The 13,710-nt window shown below is 50.1% G+C and overlaps 1 long non-coding RNA gene across 1 annotated transcript; it reads left to right on the top strand.

The window, feature by feature from the left end:
• Positions 1–220: 220 nt before the first annotated feature.
• LOC141940454 (uncharacterized) lies at positions 221–1,057 on the top strand. The gene is made up of 2 exons (XR_012627994.1): positions 221–644; positions 774–1,057. It is a non-coding gene; the product is annotated as an uncharacterized LOC141940454 (long non-coding RNA).
• The last annotated feature ends 12,653 nt before the right edge of the window (positions 1,058–13,710 follow it).

Here is a 13,710-nt window from a genome sequence, read left to right as displayed (position 1 = left end):
TTTTTCCAATTTGGAATAGAAAACTTTCATTCTCCATAAAACAGCAATAAGCCCTAACATCACCCCCTATTTTCTTCTCTCTCCCAGAAATGTGGTTTGATCAGAAAAGTATGAAATATTTTTGGCTAGCCCGAGAACAAACTGTGCTTCCTATCTCCTACAACACAGCCCTCAGGAGGGAAAAGCCTTGTGGGACACAGGAGCTGCAGCTCAAGGAGAGAGACAGTTCCCTACAGTTGTGGTCTTTTAATATATTTTATTTTATATTATTTATTAATGTTGCAAATAATATTTTTTCCCCCACTCCAATGAATTATCTTGCTCACACCCCACTTTGGAGACCAGTGCTCTAGAGGAAAATGGAGACTTTGGGGAGAGGAACTACAGCCCATAAGGCATGGGGCAGAAATGTAAACAAGTGGTTCTCTTTCTAGCTGGCAAATTTATAAAATTGATATTTTTTTTGCTTGAAAAAAATAATATTTTCTGTAAAAGTCATTCTCTCTTGTAATTACAGTGAGAAAATAGATACTGAAAACTAGGAGTGCTATAAAATCAGGGTCACCTTCAGGGACTCTTTCCCACCTAAGTCCTGTTTCAGAAGAGCCCCTCTCATCTCAGGCAGAGCCAAGCCCTTGCATCGGGTCAGTGATATGAACATCTATGAAGCAAAGGTCTCCATCTCCTTGGCCGCCAGGCTCCCTTGAGAGACAGAGGAACAGGCTCTGTGCAACAAGAAATTATGTCTTACAAGGGTTTTCTTATCTCTGTAGATGGTGAAGGGAGCCCAGGGTGACCCATCACCGTGGAGACACTTCTGTCGGTCAAATGAACGTCTGCCAGCAAAACCTTGGCACTTTTTTTGCATGAATAAATTGATGTCCTGTTTGTACGTCCCTACAAGGGGACTAAGATACAACCACTGGGACTGCCCTGTGCTGACCTCGGCTGTCCACGTCAGAGCGAAAGCCTGGCAGGCGGTCAGCCCTAACGTCTCAGAGGCTGTGTCATAAAGAATATTTTTTTCTAGGAGTAAATAAATGACTTCACCCTTCTGGCAAGGTGTTCTGGGCTCTTTCAGCAGCCCCACGTGGAAGAACAGCAATGCTGGAGCAATGCAGCTCCCCTGTCCCCAGGGAGGGAGGGCTGGTTGGTGGGGATGCTCCAAAACAAACACCACAGGGACCAGCTGCCAGGCTGCTCCCCAGCACGCCGGCAAAGTCACCTGCAGCCAAAACCTTGTAGTTTTTGGTTTGGAGATGCCCCAGGGATGAGAGGCAATGCTGAATTTGGGGAAGAGTGCAGGGGAAAGGCTTTGCATCCCAGATAAGGGAGGGTAAAGGACCCCTTTCCCCCCTCCATCCTCCTCCCCAGGACCACTGCTTGCAGGACCCTTCACCAAGCTCTGTGGATGCTCAGCCCTTCCTCCAGGACCAGGTCCCCATGCCTGGGACAGACATGAAGGCTGTCAGGAGGCTTTATTGTCCAGATTTTCACACCACTATCAGCGACTCCCACACACTGGAAGTGAGATATGTATGACAACATTTTTTCCATCAGTGAGTTTATCATTGCCAAGGGGAAGGGGCTGGGGAGGGTAAGGGGAAGGACAGGGGAAGAAAGGAGGTTCATGGGCAGAAACGCTCACCTACCCCATCCTTCACCCAGCCCATGCTCCCCCAGATCTATGAAAGAAGGAGAAGAAAACTGGGTCTTTGGAGGAATGTGTTGGCAAAGCAGTTGTGTCAGACCTACAGCCTCCTGGCCCAGTAGAGACAGTCCTAAATTCCTTGGGTAAGATCCGAAAACACTCTTCCTGAAAACATATCTCTTAATTCATATGGGTGTACGTACAAATGGAGAAACCTTCTGCAAGGATGTTGGCTGGGCCAGCAAGACCCCAAGAGGTATGACCCCTCCTTGGTGTCAGACTGATCCTTCCCAGGACTAGGGGAAGCTCCAGCCAGTAGGAAAGATATTAATACAGCAAAAAGCTCAGCTGTATCAGACACGGACAGAGCAACTGGGACCCCATCACTGAGGCTGCAGTTGTGAATTATGCATTGCATCTCGGTGGATTTTTGCAGTGGTCACTTTTATCACCTGGGAAGGCAGGGTCTTGGCCCACGACCCTCTTTCATAGAGCAGAACCTGAAACCTGGCTTTCTTGGTCTTAATCTGGAGAAGACAGGTGGAGCAGAGGTAAGGCATGGTTCTTCAAGCCTGGCAATCCATCCCCAGCTTGGAGGACATGATGTCATGGTTCTGGGACACTGAGAAACAACAAGGTTTGTGCAGATACAGGAGCTGTGGGGACAAAACCAAACCTGCAGCTGGATGATGGGAAGGCTTTAGGGAACTACCAGAGTTGGTGAGTCTTCTGATAGAGGTCTGGAGTTGGTAGCATTTGCAATGGCGACACATCTCAGTGAGGTCTGCAGGACAAGGAGCTGAGGATACAGGTGTGATTTCAAGGGGTCTGTATGGTTGCTCTGGAAACCACTAGATTTATTCCAGGTGGGAAAGTTCAAGCATACCCCAAGTTTGCCATTAGCCCCTTTCCTCCCAAGCCCTGGGTTTCTGCTTGGCCCATAGCAGATCTTTGAAGCAGCCACTCAAATAAAACATGTTTCCTGGGATGAAAATATAATAGATTAAATAACCAATCCCACAAAGCTGCTGCTTGCAATGAAAGCCCAAGGCAACGCTGCCCTGATTTTGATTCAAGGCAAGAAGTTTGGCAATGCTATGTCAGGACTGTGGGGAGGTAATTGTCCAAAGGAGCCATCTCTGAAGGTAGAGGTGAAGCTGAGGTCCCTCTTTCTGGCACGTGAATAGGTTTATCTCCCCAAGGAGGACAGTTAAAAATTTGCCCGTTAAGTGTATTATGGACTCTCCAGGCTGGTGTTTCCAAGGATGGGGATGGATGACAATACAATCTTTTAATGTATGGTCCACAGTCAAGGAGAAGCCCTACCTGAGCACCAGACATCTCCTGACACTGAGCACATGGGAGAGAAAACACATGGGAGCACATGGCAGGGATAAAATATGCATGTTTTTTCTGCTCAGCGATGTGATTACTTTTGGTAGCTGGTCTGGCGAGATGGCGGCGGTGCTTCTGTGATTAATGGGAGGTTTCACCATCGGCATCGTCACTTCAGGCTGCCTGTTCCTTGGGGAGCTGCTATCTGCTGAGAGATGATGGTCTTCAAGCACAGTTCATTAGCAGAGTCCTCTGGGGGGGGTGACTGACTGTGGTGGGTTAAGAACAGGCTGGAAAAGGGTCCCTTGCATTTTCTGAGCTGACACAGTGGGGGATGAACCAAGGTCCTGCTGAGTGTAGGCAGAAGCAATTTTGGCTCAAGCTTATCCAGTTATCAGCCCCCACAACAGCCCTGTCACTCACAAGAGTCACGTGGTGAAAGTCTTCAAAATGCCTTCAGAGACAGGCAGAATCATCCACCGCCATTACCAGCCCCCAAGTCACCAGCTGGACCATCCTGAGATAAAACTGAATTTCAAAATATGTGTGGAGGCCTTCTGTGACTTGAGCATGAGGCAGAGATGAATGAGTTTCTCGTGGATAAGCATTTTACTCTGCAGCAGTAATGCTCTCATGAAGGCAGTGGTCATCCTTAGACCAATTAATGAGGTTTGTGAAGGAAGGTGATGTTATAAGGCCAACAAATATCCTCCAGTAGAGTGGGGAAGGAGAAGGTGCCTTTGTTTTTTTTTTTAAATTCTCTCTTCTCTGTACATAAGCTCAATGCATCCTGTCAATGTTGTGTTGCTCTTGAGAACAGAAGACTTATGCCAGATTGCCCTTTCACCACCCACGCAACTGAAGGGATGAAGAGTTTTCCCTAAACCCCCAGAAAGTCTTCCAAACCTGACCATCCAGCAGATAAGCAGTCCACCTGGACTGCAGGGGTGGCAGCCTGGAAGAGGTCAGAGACACCTCCAGTTGTTTTTTGCCCAGGTGCTCCTTGCCCATCTCTTTGCTGATCTCTGTCTTCACAGTTTGTAGGTCACCAAAGTGGGGAGAACCCGCCCTGGAGGAGTGGTATTTGCACCAGGGAAGCAAGGTGAGCTAATGGTACTGGAAGTAAGGGCCCCACTGCTGGGGTCATGGGCTAGATAACACAGGTGAGGCATGGACCAGCATGCATGGACCAAGACACAGCAGCACAAGAACTAGGAACCAGACAGGAATATATTGGCCAAGCACCAGAGGACAAGTCACCACACACCATCAGAAAGAAGCCAGCTCACGTGTATAGTAAAAGAGAAATCCTGTTTCCTTGAAAAGATTATATTTTTCAACCTGCCATGCTCACGTATCTATGTGAGCTGTCCCCAGGGGTCACATTACCTGAGCTGGCAGCTCTGCTCCCTGTGCCTGGGAGTGTCCTTTGAGCTCAAGAGGTGTCAGTGGACATCTGGAGGGCACCAAAAGTGATGGAGCGGGGACTTAGCCAACCTTTCCTTTCTCCTTTCCTCTCCTTTCCATTTCCTCACAGGGCAGCGAGTACACAGATGTGGTTGTTCTGAGGGATGTGGGGAAGGTCCTCCATTAGCTGGGAAAACCTCATGTAACAGATGGCAAAGCCAAGACACCCACGCACCACAAAGTGGGAACCTGTCCTCGGGGGCCCATCCTGGGATCGGGCAACCACCCAGCAGGAGGTTATGAGGCTGCAATGTGCAAAACAACCATGAGCAAAACCAGGGTTCCCTCTTCTCTCCATAAGCAGTGGTGATACAGAGAGTTGGGAGTGTCTGTGTCATTGATTTGCCAAAATCATATAGGGCATCACTGGCCGACTCCAGTGATATGTTTCTGGAAGGAGACAGCTCCCAAATTAACAGTCAACCATGCACTGATTAGCTAGTGAAATCATTTGCATGAGCCATGGCAGGAACAGAGAAGAGGCTTCCTCTGATGGATTGTGCTCCTTGAGAAATCCTGGGACTAAACCAGATCTTTATAACTCATTTAGCCCCACTCACAATAGACACACAGAACAAAACAGCTACCAATAACGTCTACTTTCAAGGAGGTGTTGCCTGTCTGGATGAGTGCATGCACTGGTCTGGAATTGTCCCTTGTGCCGGATGCTCCTCCCAGACAGTGACAGAAATGCTGAATCAAAAAATCTGTTTGTTTTTTTTTTTTTTTTTTCTGGGCTGAGCCTGCCTGAGCCAGCATCTCAACAAACAGGAGGTCAGTAAAGGCTTGCTGTGGGAAACAACAGTATTTAAGGTTTGGCACTTGTTCAGCTTAAGGATAAAATTTTTCCTACAGCATGTGACCAGGCATGTGAAGAGCTGCTCTTCATTCCTGCATCTGAACGGCTTTACAAGCTGTCCTGCCTCAGTTTACCCATCTGTAAGATGGGGGCAAAGATAACTCTCTCTCCCAAAGGTGAATGCTGGAGAACACCTCATGGAAACATGGAGTAACTGAGGCTGGGTGGGACCTCAGGTGATCTCTAATCCACTCCCTGCTCCAGCCAGGGCAACTTAGACCAGCTGCTTTTGGTGAAAGCTGAAGGAGGTGTCCCAGGGTGTCAAAAACCATTTAGCAGATTTTCAAGAAATATCTTAGAATATTATCCTTAAAATATCTTACAATAGTAAAGGCTAACTTGGGCCATGGACTCTAACAAGACATCTATACTGAAGAAAGTGTTTTTTGACAGCATTAAACCTCCCACAGAAACATCCTGTGACCTTGTGCGGTTTTTTTTTTTAACTTGTGCAAATTGAGAAGCAAAAGCATTTAGCAAGAAAATTCCTCCATATACCATCCAAAAAAAAAAAAAAAAAGAAGTCTAAAAAAGGGATTTTCACTTCTTGCCATGAAACTTTCCTTCTTGGGGGTGGTGGAGGGGGTGAACCTGTTTCCTTCCCTGCCCGCCATTCCTGGAGAAGGTGGATCAGTGGGGTGTCACGCAGCCCCAAGGAGTGGGGCAGCCCAGACCCATCCACAGGGACAAGCCCCCCAGGCTGCCTGCCAGTCCGCAGGGTGCCCAGCGGTGCCTGAAGAGACCGTGGGAGTTTGGCTACCGCTTCCCGGCTCTTATCAGCACTCATGTGCAGCCTGTCACCGATCCCACTCAGCCCAGCCACCACATGCCCACCCTGGGGCCAGCCCCGTCATCAGGGGACCCCCGCTATCGCCGGCACCAGCTGAGACCTTTGGCGGGCACTCCTGGTTTTCTGATGGCAAAGGAACCGCCCCGGCTCCCCACCCTCTCCTGTTGCCCCACTCCCCTCCAGCCCCTGACACCACTATGTCTGGCATGGGCTCAGCTGTTTCTCGCCAACTGAAATAGCAGCAGAGATAACCGACCCAGGCAGGGACCCAGAGACAAATTTCCATTCAGAAAAACGTCCTTCCCACTCCCTCAAGGAGGACAGTCCAGCCACGACCACCTGGTGTGGACCCCTCTTCTTCTCTCTCTTCATCTCCAGCCTTGCAGGCAGGGGAGAGGGGATGCGGTGATGTGACCAAGGTTGCACAGCCTGCCAGTGGCAGAGCTGGAGGCTGATGTGTTACCGAGCGCTCTCCCAAACCCAATGCCATTCATAACAACGTTGTTGCTGGAATTTGGCTGTGTATGGAGGAAACAAAGATGCTGCAAGGAGCAGACCATGCCTCAGGGGCTGCCTTCTGCTCTCACTTGTTTCCTTTTCCCTTCCAGTGATGCTGCCCTTTGGGTGGCTCAGCAAAGAGACAAACTGAGTCCTGGGCCCAGCAATTCCCAGTGAGCGGTCCTGGAGCTTTGGGCATTGGCACTTTCCTGTGCGGAGTTACCCAGACTTTCTTATTGTTGGTATCTTACCACCTAACAAGCCACAAGAGAGCTTGACATTCGCTCCAAAGGCTTTCTGATCAGGACTGGAGAAGCTGGTCTGGTCTCCTTGGCCAAGAGACCACAATGCTAGTGTGACAGGATGCTGTATGTCACTCACTTTCTTCTTTTTATGTTGGAAAGGAAAAGAGGGGCTGCTCCTTTATGCAGCCCATGAACAAATGACTCACTGAGCCCACCTTCTTTCACTAACTAGATGCAGTTTAGTATCATGGTTATCCCTTGTCATGGCCCATCCCAGGCACCACCTTCTCATACCGCACACTCCACGTCATGGATTTGATCACATGTCTGCTCCAGCCCCATCCGACAAGGACAAATAGTGTCTATCTTTAGAGCATGCTTGGAGACACCTAGGTCAGCAGTAGGAGGCCAAGGGACAGATCACGCAGACCCTGGGGTTCCCTCACTACTTTCTCCACATGACCTGGCTGGGCTTCACCATCAAGTGTCTGTGGTCAAACCCTGTCCTGCTGATGCTAGCTGGAGACCTGTCAGTGGTACCATGAGCACAAGCTCAGCTTCAGCATATCACTGATGTTAAAGGTGGGATGAGATGGACTGTGTCTAGAGAAGGTTTGTGGCCAAGACCTTCCTTTGTCCCCTCTTCTCAAGGCTTCCCAAGCCATGCCTGGAAATGCCAGGGAAGTTTGGCTGTCATTACCCAGCTCTTATCACCACATGATGTCCCACCCTTCACCAGAGAGATGAGAAGACCAGCTGAAACATGAAGAGAGAAAGGGAAGATGACCTTGTGGCATGGAGGGATTCAGCCCACAGATACTTCACTTCCTTTCCTTTTGTCCCATGTCTCGCTTCCAACGTGTCAGAGGAACTGGTTCTGCCTTTGGTGGACACCAGCCATGTCCTGGCCAAGTCAGCCAGTTTCCTGTGCACTTGTGGTTGTCACTCTCAGGCTGGAATTTTGGTTTTCATCCCCAGCACCTTCAGAGATGGCTCTTGTGTCAGGCTACTGAGATGATTCTGCTTGGGCTCATCTGCCCACACCCCTTGTCTGGCAGTGCAGGCAGGCGTGGTTATCATCTACCAGATGTGGTTATCATCTACCAGAACGTCACTGTTGGCAGGGTAACTTGGCAGGACACAGATAATCCCTCCTATAAAGAAGGGAATTAAATTTGTCTACACTTTTAAATTACTAGATTATTGTTTTTAACACTGACCAGCAAGCACTGAGCTAAACAAGCCCTGGGCACAGTTTGGCCATCATTATGTTCCCAACAAGCTCTCCTGCAGTGAAGAGGTCTCAGACCTGGCATGTTCCCAGGAGCCTGCGGGTAGAGAAATGATTCTGAAGGGCCACCGGGTTAGATGTCCCTCCACTGCACCCATCTGTGTTCTGGGGAGGGTTACACCAAAGGTTACAGCCATAATCAGGATGGAAGATGGTAAGCACCTGGATTGGGGTTTTATCCATGCAGGTGTAGAAGAAAGGCTGTGTCTTGGAGAAACTGCAAAAGGACAAGATCTCCATGTGCCACAAGTAAGACCTACTTAAAGGTGATGCCTGGTATTTAGGCCTGAGTGATCAGCCTCAGGGAAAGTAGTGGTGTCTGCAGAAATTAGTTGAGAAACACAGTTATGTTCTACCACAGCAGGCTTAAACACCAGGACACCTGCAAAGGGAACCCTGAGGCAGGACAGACCTGGGACGTGGATACAAGCCCCTGTCTCTGATACGTTTCATCCCAGAGGTTAGCAAGGTTTTGAGTTCACATCAAGTCCTGTCCCCAAGACACCCCCTCTTTGTCTATCCCAAGAGCATGGCAGCGACTTGGTCACACCACGATGGGAAACATGCCACTAATGGATTAATTAGCAGCACTTCACAATAAGCTAATCAACAGTTTCCCACAGGGCTGTGCTTGGAGTCTCCCAGCCAGGTATGACCCCACAGGTATGTGTCAATGCCCCGCAGATGGACCTGCTGGAGCAGCCCCAGCTCCCATCTTGTTGTGAGTCAGAGACCTTTTCGTAACACAATGAGAAGGATTTTGCTGGGCTGCCTTTGTCTCGGCAGCTTCCTTTCACGGCACAATGTCTGCTGTAGAAGCCGTGATCTTCATTTCCCTCTTACCCTCCATTATTCCTCTATATTTCTCTTCCAGGGTCTTTTCCTTATCTGCCATCACTTTCCTGTTTTTCTTCCTCACTCAGCACCCTCCAGCCTCCCTGGCTCCTGGACCATCGGCTCCTGTTGAAGTGCTTCCTCCTCCTCTGGCCGATGCCCTCCCAGCGATAGCCCTAAGTATCCCGGGGGACCATAGGCATCCCACAGGGCCCTGTCAGGAGAGGGTGGTGGTGCTGACCCCGCGCCAAAGGAAACGGTGCTGGGAGGAAGCAACAGCACTGGGCTCCCAGAATATCTCCAAAAAGCGTTACCCCAGGGATGCAGAGATAAGCAGAAAAAAACTCATTTGGGGGGGAAGGAGGAGGAGGTCAGAGCTGTTTGTCTGAGATGTTTGTGCGTCTTCTGGCATAAACAGCGGTCTGGGCTTTCCCAGCGGGCGCCAGCATCCTTTTTGGAGCCAGGGCAATTGTTTATTCAGCCTCTGCTCACCTTGGGACGTGCAGCTCAGCACCACAGCAGCGAGGAAGGTGCTCAAGGTCATGGGGAGACAATGTTAGGAGGGTCAAGTCCTGACACAGCAGTTCCCAGGAGAGGGTCCCCTCTCTTTTGGTGTTTGTTGCCTTGGGTGGGTGCCAATTCAGGGTTAGGATCTCACTGTGCCTGATGCTGGAAAGACTCTGGGTATCCCTTGTCCCTCAGATGGGACCTACAGGCACTTGGTGCACACACGGGGCCACGGTGACACAGCCCATCCCGTGGGACAGCTGCCTGCCTTGTGAGGACTACCATAGATGATGTCCACTGTACACCCGAGTGGGCCAGTCTCAGGAGCCTGTGGCTCTTGCAGACACCAGCACATAGTATTTGTTGGCTACAAGTCCTCGGAGAGGCTACAGAAGCTCCCTGCATGAGAAGCATGCAGTGAGGCCCCTCTGGGAGGACCTCACAGTGTTTTGTCAACCCTCAGACACTGAGGTCCATCCCCCGGTGGGTGACTGGGTGCCTTAGCACAGTGGAGGCTGCAGCCAGAAGTCACCACCACCTCTTTCTCCATCCCAGAGGCTGCTCTCCCCACGAACATCCTGCAGCAAAGTGATGTCCTGGGATGGGGAACAGGAATGAGGACCTGGGGGCAGCCCCTCAGCCCCCACTGCACAGGCACAGCTGGAGATACCAACAGAACTGTGCACAAGGGCTGTGCGTTGGGACATCTGCCTCTCTTTCCCCAGGCGAAGAAGACCACCTGATAGCTAAAGAAGACCCGTTTCAATCTAGTCGACTTGCTACCTCATCAGCTAGGAAACAACCCAGCTGCCAACTTCCCCTCCAAAACTCAAAACGTCTTCAAAGTCCCAGATCTAATTTTATTCTTAGGTCTCAGTTTAAATACACGCACGTGACTCCATTGCAATGAGTACGAAGCACACTCGCTGTCTTGGAGCCAGCTCCATCCGCTCTTCCCAAGCTGAACCTGCTGCCTTCCTCCTGCTATATTTATCAGAACAATTTAGCTGGTTGGAAAGTGCTTGGGGAGGCAGCGGGGGTGGAGAGACCTTGGAAATCAGCCATGGGAGAAAACCTGCAGTCGCCTCCATCCTGATGTAGCTGTTGCAAGATGCTCTCATGTCTCCCTCGGGGTAATTCCAGTGTAAAGCTGGGAGGCTACACATCATTTGTTGAATTGCTCATGCTTTACAGATAATTTTTAAGTCTTTAGCAACCTTGTGCATAGCCTTGTGCTGGAGACCTGCTCACCTCCTAAACCTTCACAATCCTCATCTCCACTTGGAGATTTCCAGGATGAGCTGGTGCCACTTTTCTTCTGCCCAGGATATGGTCCAAAGCAATTTATCCTCCTCCTGTCCTTCAGTGCTGTCCCTCTGAACTCGCAGGGATAGTCAGCCTAAAATGGGAATTCTTACTGATGCAAGTGAGATTGATGCATTTAAGTACCTAAAAAAGTTTTGACACCTCCACGCTATCCTGTGGCAGTGAGACCAGAGGAGGCTAACACGTGGAACCTCTCCAAAAACCCTCACCGTGAAAAAGGACAGCATGCAGCTGCCTTTTACTCCTCATTTTTGGCATCTCTTGGTAAGATCTGTTCCCAGTTGGAAGCCCTAACCATGCCAGCCAGGAGGTACTCACTCAAAGCTCTGCAGCTGCAGATGTTGAGTAAACTTTGCAAGTCATTTCTGCTCTACACCATAGCACATGGACTCCTGTTGGGCAACCGGGCTTGTAGCAACAGAGGTTCAATCCCCTCTGCTGTGAGATTTTATGGTGCTCAGCTTCCTGTTCATTCCTGATGCACACACCCCTTGCATTTCAGTCTCTGATGTGGTTTTTTAATTTCTGTGCTGTGAGGAAGCAGGGCTCTGCAGTTGTTTTATTTAGCTGCCAGCAGGCACTTTAAATGCTCCCACCAACGTTTGTGAGGGTCAATACTTGCTAAATGCTGAGCAGCTGACAAGGGCGTCATTGGGCTGGGACTTGATTTAATCTCTCCTGTAGACACAGATAAGGATGCTGCAGCTCCAGTATCTTATCACTTCCTGATTTTCCTCACCTCTGAAGTGGATCTGCTGTTGTTTCATTTAGGGAGGCTCAGAAGGAGGAGGGGACCACCAGAGCCTGCTCTGTAGGGACAGAAGGCAATAACCACATCTGGAGAGGGTTGGGGCTGCAAGTGAGGTGAACATTCCCTGCTCACCTCTCCCCACTCCCTCGGAGGGATGCTGGGGTGAGGGACTTTCCCCCATGGGAGCTTAAAATGAGATAGCCCAGCTCCCTAGAGGTATTCAGGATGGCAATTCCCAAACAGACATGGGATGAGGTGGTGGAAATCATCCTCCAGGAATGAGACCTGTTCAGAGTGATGGGGCCAGGGCCGGCTTTCATGATGACCCAGAAAGCAGCAGCAGGAGCTGCTTGACTCTTGCAGTTTTCTGCCTAGCCAAGGAAATATGCTCACACATCCCTTTGTAAAGCCTTCCCAGACCACGAGATGGCATCAAAAACCAGTGCAGCCTGAACCAGACTGGTTTCCTCTCTGGTCTGGCCTCATCCAGCAAAACCTGAGATCCTGAGTGGGATCCTGATGGGATGGATGGTGCAGGTGTCCCTCCTCGCAGCAACGGCCCTTCTGCCCGTGGGAACCTTCCCATCAGCTTCCTCGCCCTGCACAATTTTTCTAAATAAATTAAAATGCAATAAAATCTGCTTCCAGTTTCCCCCATATCCAAAACAGGCCCAGGCTGGCTTTCAGGTACCTGTCTCACCCAATCCATCATCCCTTGCCACTGACCCTCAGAAAACCTTCCCAGCACTTTGCCCTTCCTCCCCCAGCTCCTTATGAATGACCCTGATTTCCAGTCCCACCAGTCCTCCTCCTATTTCCATTTCCCCCCTGAGGGTCATGTATAAACAAAGCAAAGAACAGGGAAAAACAGGGTTACCAGGAGAAAATGGGTCCCGGGTGGCCGGTGGCATGCAGCGGACCCTCACACGTCACTGAGAGCCTGGCACGGTGCCTGATGAGATAACCTTTCACCAGAACACCAAAAACACCCATTTCCGAGGAATCTTGGGAAGTTTCCCTTCCTGCTAGGAGCCAGCAACCCTTCTAGCTTTGCAGGCAGGAGAAGGGTGAAGGCAGTGTGGGCAAGTGGTTGCAGCAGGGCTCCCCATGGGCCAGAATTGCTGCTTTCTCCATCTGGGCTCACCATGGGATGAACCCTTTATGCCTCAGTTTCCCTTCTGCAAAGTGGACACTGATAATGCAGAGAAACTGATATATCTCTGATCCTGAATTCTGCACGTACAAGACACAGCCTCCATCCCTATATCATCTATCAAAACCAAATACAATACAGAACAAATATTTTGGCCTAAGGAACCCCCCACAATGTGTGTTTCATGCTGTGAGCAGGAGAGATCAAGAGATGGAGATAAATTCAGTGACACAGATAAGAGTCTGGGGGTCTCTTTGACTAGACAAAGGCAAGTACAGCCCTGTTCCTTGGCCAGCTGCTTTGGGAAAGCATCTTCTCAACCCTGTATCAGGGAGGAAGACTCACGTGAGTGTAGGAGCAAGCTCTATCAGCCAAAAGCCTAGGTGCCCATCTTGCTCAGACTCTTGTCTTGGCCACAGCCAACCTTTGAGCCTGCAGAGGAAGGCAAAATCATTAAACGCTCCCCCAAAAAGCTGTGCCCAGGGCTCTCTCTGTAAAGTCAGGATGTCAAAGTTGCTTTCAATGGAAGGCACTGATGCACTGGTCCTGCGGAAAAGCCAAGTACACAAAAGAGGGTTTTTTTCTTTATCCATCCCTCTGTCTGGCACCCACAGAAAAATGCTCTGGATGCAAATTTTCATGGCAGTGCCCCAGCTTCTCTCTCACTTCTCCTTTCCTGTGGATTTCTTCCTCTGAGGCAAGCTGGAGGTTTCTTTTTGAAGCACAAGAGCTGTCCCCATCCTTGGCTTTTCTTACGCAAAGCTGTCATCTGAGCGGGGGGTGACCGCAGAGTGGCAGGGAGAGGAAGTCAGCTCCTGCTTTCCCTCACAAGCCAGGACAAACAGGCAGAGATTGAGGCCAGGCAGCTCAACAGCATGAGCTCAGCAAGTGAGGGAGGGATGAGAACAGGATCATGTGCTCAGGAAGGGTAGCTGAGATCTGAGCACTTGCCACCACTCTTGAATTTCCTGGAGGTTGGGGTATGGTAGGAACAAGACCAAAG

This window comes from Strix uralensis, chromosome 3, assembly GCF_047716275.1.
Source record: "Strix uralensis isolate ZFMK-TIS-50842 chromosome 3, bStrUra1, whole genome shotgun sequence".
NCBI lineage: Eukaryota > Metazoa > Chordata > Aves > Strigiformes > Strigidae > Strix > Strix uralensis.
Note: the sequence above shows the minus strand (reverse complement) of the source record. Positions and strands in the feature narration are given on the sequence as shown.